A 6,000-nucleotide genomic window follows, 5' to 3' on the forward strand; every position below is an offset into this window, starting at 1 on the left:
ACATGTAAATTATCCCAGACATGCTGGGAAGCAATTCCTTATGGAAACACTGAAAGATAGCTCTTCTTTTTAGGACAGTGGTTCTCAATCTTGGTGACACTGCAAATTATTTAGATGTCATTTTTTAAAACCTGCACATGGGACCCCAGGAAGTTCATAGGGTATATATTTTTAGATACAGGCTATTCCGTTTTGTAGCTAGGTTTAAAAACTTCTCCCTTAGGAACTACTCAAAGGGTTACTCTCCATTCTATAATTCTATGAATACCCTTCTAAGTATTTCTCATTATTTCATTGTAGGGGAATTTATTTTTGTATTCTCTGAAATCATTTGTCAAATTCCTGAGAGAGGATATATTTACTGTTGGAAACTTATTTTTGATCAGCAATTTCAGAACCTAAGAGGTTGTGTCTTCCTAGATATTTTAAAAATGTGCTGGATAAAATTTTGTCTAAAAAATAGTGTGTAAGCCTCAAATCCAGAAGCTGGACTTCAGAGGTAAATAGGCACAAAACAGATAAATTGAAACCATTGCATTTAAGAGCTTAGTATGTTGTTAGGACCTTTATTATTACATCTTGGCACTTACAAGTATTGAATTAGTCATATTATTTTTAGTTGTCAAAGAAATACAACTGTTTAAAAATAAAGTTATATAACAAACTGAGGGTTGCTGGGGAATGGGGGGATGGGGTAACTGGGTGATGGACATTAAGGAGGGCACGTGATGTAATGAGTACTGGGTGTTATACACAACCGATGAACCACTCAACTCTACCTCTGAAACTAATAATACACTATATGTTAATTAAATTGGTTTAAATAAAATAGAATTAAATAGAAAAAAGAATTGTTTATAATGAAAACAAAACCTACCTACTATCCCAGTCTCCTTCTCCAGAAGTATCCATTTTTAATTCTTTCAGCTGCTTGTCCCAGTTGTCATCTTAGCATTTGTAACTAATATGATTATGCTGTTATTTCTTGATGAATGATTTTTTGACATCTTCTATTTATTTTCTGCCATGAGAGCAAGGATTTAGCCATCCACTCCACCCCATAATTTCCTCCATCCTTTCATTAAATTACATTATTATTTTTCAGTCCTCTACTGGCTACTTTTCTAATTTTAATTTATGTATTTGCATCATTTCTCTTGTACATTAACTGTAAGCCGTATCTCCACACTTTATAAGACAAGGGTATTAGCACCCATGCCCTTCTCTCCTGCTCTCCCTCATCTTACAACTGCTGTCATTTTTACTTTTACATAATCAAGGTTGATGGAAACATATTCCATTTTATAATATACATATTTTCTGTATTTTGCCTGTAGATTAGTTTTAAATTTTGATAGCTACTATACATTTTCACATTATTCTGACCATATGAAAATAGTAAATTGAAAAATCCATTAGGCTTTTGTACATTGAAATGCCCTGCTCCTATTTCTTCACTGTTTTCTTTTGTATCCTGTCATTGTCTAAGAAATATTATTTATATTACATATTCTTTCTTGACCTCCTTTCTCAGAGACCATGATCTTTAGCCACTAGCTGGTGTTCTTGCTCTAACAATCTAGACTGGCTCTTGACTCACAGCTATAATCTGGGACTTCCTTCTAGGTTAAGAGTCATTTTCTCAAATTTGAAAGCATTGATGTACCACTTTCTAGCATCTAATACTGATGATAAGTCCACTTGTTATTTTCCTTCATTTAGAGGTAAATTTTAATCCCCCTGGGAAGCTCTTTGAATTTCCTGTCTTTGGCACTCCAGAATTTCACAATGAAGTGTCTAGAATATTGGTGTTTTTCCATTCATTATGTTGAGTCCTTAGTCTACTGTTTGAATCCTGAGATCTTTCCTTTGATTCTGAGAAATTCTCACTTATTTTCCCTTGATGATTTTCTTATCTCTGTCTACTCTGGTCTGATCATCTGAACTCTAGTTGGTTAGAGATTGGACCTTTTGAAGGACACACTGATTCACTCTATATCTTTTATATATTCTCTCATTTTCCATCTTCTTTTTTTTTTTAGTTTTCTGGTAATGTTTTGAGATTTTTATTTCTCAATGATTTTTATTAACTTTTAAGAAGATGTTATCTTTTCGAATTTCAAGAGATATTGCTGGATTTCCTCCTGCTACAGCATGTCTTTTACCTATCATCCTTATTTAATGTATATTGATTTATTTCAGAGGACATTTTTTCCATTATTTTAATGTTCTCTTCTATCCTCTAAATTATGTCCAATTTCTTTGGAATAGTATTTTTCTGTTTAACATTAGTTTCATGTGGCACACTTGCCTCAAAGATCTTTTTATACTTTCCTGTCAATTTATATTTTAAACTAAAACCATAAAAAGCACATCAGAGTTCAGTTGGAGCTTTTAGTAAGTTTACTTTAGAGCAACTGGGCAGGTATGCAATTATTACAACTGTTAAAAAAAAAAAAGTCAGAATTTGAGACCTTATTTTCTGGTGCTTGGGAAATTCTTTAGAGAAGAGACCTAATTTTTTGGTCCAAGCCACAGATATCTTGGTGCCAGATGATAATAGAAAGAGGTGAGAGCCTGACTCTTAAGTAACATTCCTATTTTTACCCCCATGTCTTATCTTCGTCTTGGCATTTAGAAACCCCAACCTCCACCTTAGCCATATCTCTTCCCAAGCTTACTTTTCTGAGCAGTTGCTTCTTTTCTCTGCACCATCATTTTGTTGCACTACCTCCCCTTTGTGATTCCTTCCTTATTGTGGACAGTCCATACCCAGAAGTGCCCATATGGCTCAGGCAGGTAGTTAAGTAAATGAAGAAGCCTGGTCCTTCAGAAATAACAATGCAGCTGGTATCCCCTGGGATTGCCACTATTCAGTTTCAGTTATTATATTTTATTCCCTTATAACTAATTTAGTAAATGTTTCAGGGGTAAAAATGATCAACACATATGGTTGGCCTGTCATTTTGATTCAGAAGTTCTCCTACGTACTGAATTCTAAAAGAAATTCTTATTTTTGGTGAGGGGATTTAGATCATATTACCTTCCATCAGACTTCTCCGAGCTACCTTAAATGAACATGGTTCTGGGTTAAACCATGTCCTTGCCATGCCCAGGTGACCTCAAGCCATATCAAAAAGGAAATATTGTATTTCTTATTCTAAAAATTTCAACATGAGAAGCCCTGAATGATCTAAAAGGCAATAATTCTACCTTGATTTTTATAGTACCATGGCAGCATGCTTCACTTTTTTTTTTTTTCTCATTTGGACCCTAGGTATAAATTTAGGGCTCAATATTGAGGCATAACTCAGGGAAAATGATTGTGCATGGGTATAGGTTAATGTGGTTCATTTCTATAGCTTTCTGGTTCTATATCTTGATCCAAAGATAGGATTGAGTTTAATGTATAACCTATGAATCAGATGGATGACATATTCTCAGATGGTCACTTTTAATATCATTTCTCTTGCCAGGCCTTTAGGTAATGCAACAAAATTTAATGATTATATTCTGAGATGAGATCTTGAGTGTCATAGTTTTCTGATGCTGATTGAAGGAAGAATTATTGAGGATTATTTGCATTATGTGATGAGATGGGGTAGATAGCATACTGGATATTGAAAAAATGTAAATGTGTTTTAGACTTGAAGGCTTCTAAAGGGATGTTTGTAAAAAAGGCCAAAGGGTCATTTAATTTGTCACACCCTCCTTGTTATATAGGCGAGTTTATCGGTTTCCAGAGTTAATTCTGAAGGATGGCAGAGTATGTCAACCCACAATATGATTCTAGCAGTTCAGGACACACCACTTCCAAAATATTTTTGCTTTGGTATGTTAATTATTTTTAGCTGCAGAGTTTTGGAAATCAGCACATGCAGAAAGAGGCTGTCTCTCAACCCCATTTATCTGTGTAAAGACAGATCCACTAAAGGAAACTCAGTTGTTACTAATCCCCCCCATGGAGTTATATCATTCAGTTATATAATGATATATCTTTATATCATCCAGTTATATATCATCATTGACTCATCACAGGATAGGAGACTGGAAGTCATGTCACCCAGACAAACTTTGTCACAAACTCACCCAGACAAACTTTGTCACAAACTCAGAACTATTCTTCTAAGGGCTCATTTATTTTTCTTAAAAATTATTTGTTCCTCCAGAGGTCTTTATCCCCTGGCCCCTTTCGCTATTAGGATGGTGCATAAGCCTGAATTCTAAGCTCCTTCAAAGAGTTACCCATTTTTTCCCTAGAGATCTCCTATTGATACATAAGGTATACATGCTAATAAACCTCTGGTTGTTTCTCTCTTGTTAATCTGTCTTTTGTTATAAGGGACCCAGTGAGAACTTCAAAGGGTAGTAGGAAAGTTACTTTTCCTCCCCTACAATACCAAGTCATAACCTGATGGAAGGGGAAGTTGGGTCTCCAAAGACTTCCCTACTCCTTCCCAAATAAACATGCAATCTATATTAAAGTCATGTGCTTTTCTCAGAAAGATAATTTTAAAACTTAGCAATAAACATGCAAAATGAAAACAATGGGATTTCTATATTAAGTAGCTTCAAAGCAGGCCCCCAACTTCTTTCCCCAATCTGATTTTTTACTCTTGAGTTCCTCCTATTTAGAAAATACAATAGTAATTAAAAATTAAAATTCTTAAGTCAGTGAAGTCTGGCTTGCTCAGATATTTAGAGCAAACAAGTTTTTAAGGTGTTTGCAATACCCTAATAATTCAACATGATACAGTTGTGTCCATTAAGCCTGTCAGCTTCCCCCCTTGAGAAGGAAAACATCAAATCAAAGCTCAACAAACATAAAATGCATGGTTTGCTGCACAGCAGATATAGATCTCTAAACGATTGAAAAAGTTGTTATCTTCTAAATTATTGCTGAAATGGGCAGTGGTGCACACCACAACCTGTCTTTTCCTTGCCACACACTGCTTAACTGGTCACTCATAGACATGTGTCCAGATCAATATCCCAACATGTAAGAAAGTATTAGAATGTTGCAAAGTGAAGCAATTTAGAGGTACATTTAAGCTGCTGAAATTGAAAAACACCTCACATAATATACCTGTAACCCCAGTAATATCTTAGATTCCCAAATAAAAATGTGAGAAAGAGAACCCATGTCCTTTATAAGTTACAGACTAACTCAATTTTTAGTCTCTTTGAGAAACTATCCAGGAGGGGAAGAATCCATCTAACATATACTTCTCTTTTGGTTTACTGATGTATCTTGACTTCCTTAACTCCTGTTACACAAGTGGAAGACTGACCTTCCGCTGGTTCTTTGGTGAAAGAAGCTTATGGAGTCTATTTTCTGAACTTAAATCCTGCAACTAAATACATTAGACTTGCAGAAAGTTTTATGGAGTACTTCAAAGGCTTCTGGAGGACTAGACTGTAAAGGTATATTCTATTGACTTAACTTGGCCCCAAATTGCCCTTTCTGAGAAGTAAGGAGAAGAAAGTTAATACGCAGGTACCAAGGGATGTGTACCTTTTCTCTCTCTCTCTCTCTCTCTTTTTTTTTTTTTTTGAAGATTTTATTTATTTGTTTGAGAGAGAGAGGGAGAGGGAGAGAGCACCAGTGGGGGCAGGGAGAGGGAGCAGCAGACTCCCCCACTGAGCAGAGAGCCCTACTTGGGGTTGATCGCAAGCCCTTGAGATCATGACCTGAGCCAAAGGCAGACACTTAGCTGACTGAACCACCCAGGTGCCCTGAGAAGCATAGCTTTCAAAATCTGTTTGGGTCCTGTGAGATTACACATTCCCCAATGGCCACAACACCGCCTTCTATCTGGCACTCCTTTCTTGGTGCGCCTCCTTTGGACAGGTGGAAGTGTGTGTTTGCTCCATTGACTCTGGGTGGACTTGTGCCTACAGCAGAGAAGATGTAGGGCAGCGGGTTGTACAAAGCAAAACAGCTTCTCCTTAGCTCTCTTTTGGAACATACCCTCTTAGAACACAGTCCTCATGCTAGAG

The sequence above is a fragment of the Vulpes vulpes genome, chromosome 1 (genome assembly GCF_048418805.1).
Source record: "Vulpes vulpes isolate BD-2025 chromosome 1, VulVul3, whole genome shotgun sequence".
Taxonomy (NCBI): Eukaryota; Metazoa; Chordata; class Mammalia; order Carnivora; family Canidae; genus Vulpes; species Vulpes vulpes.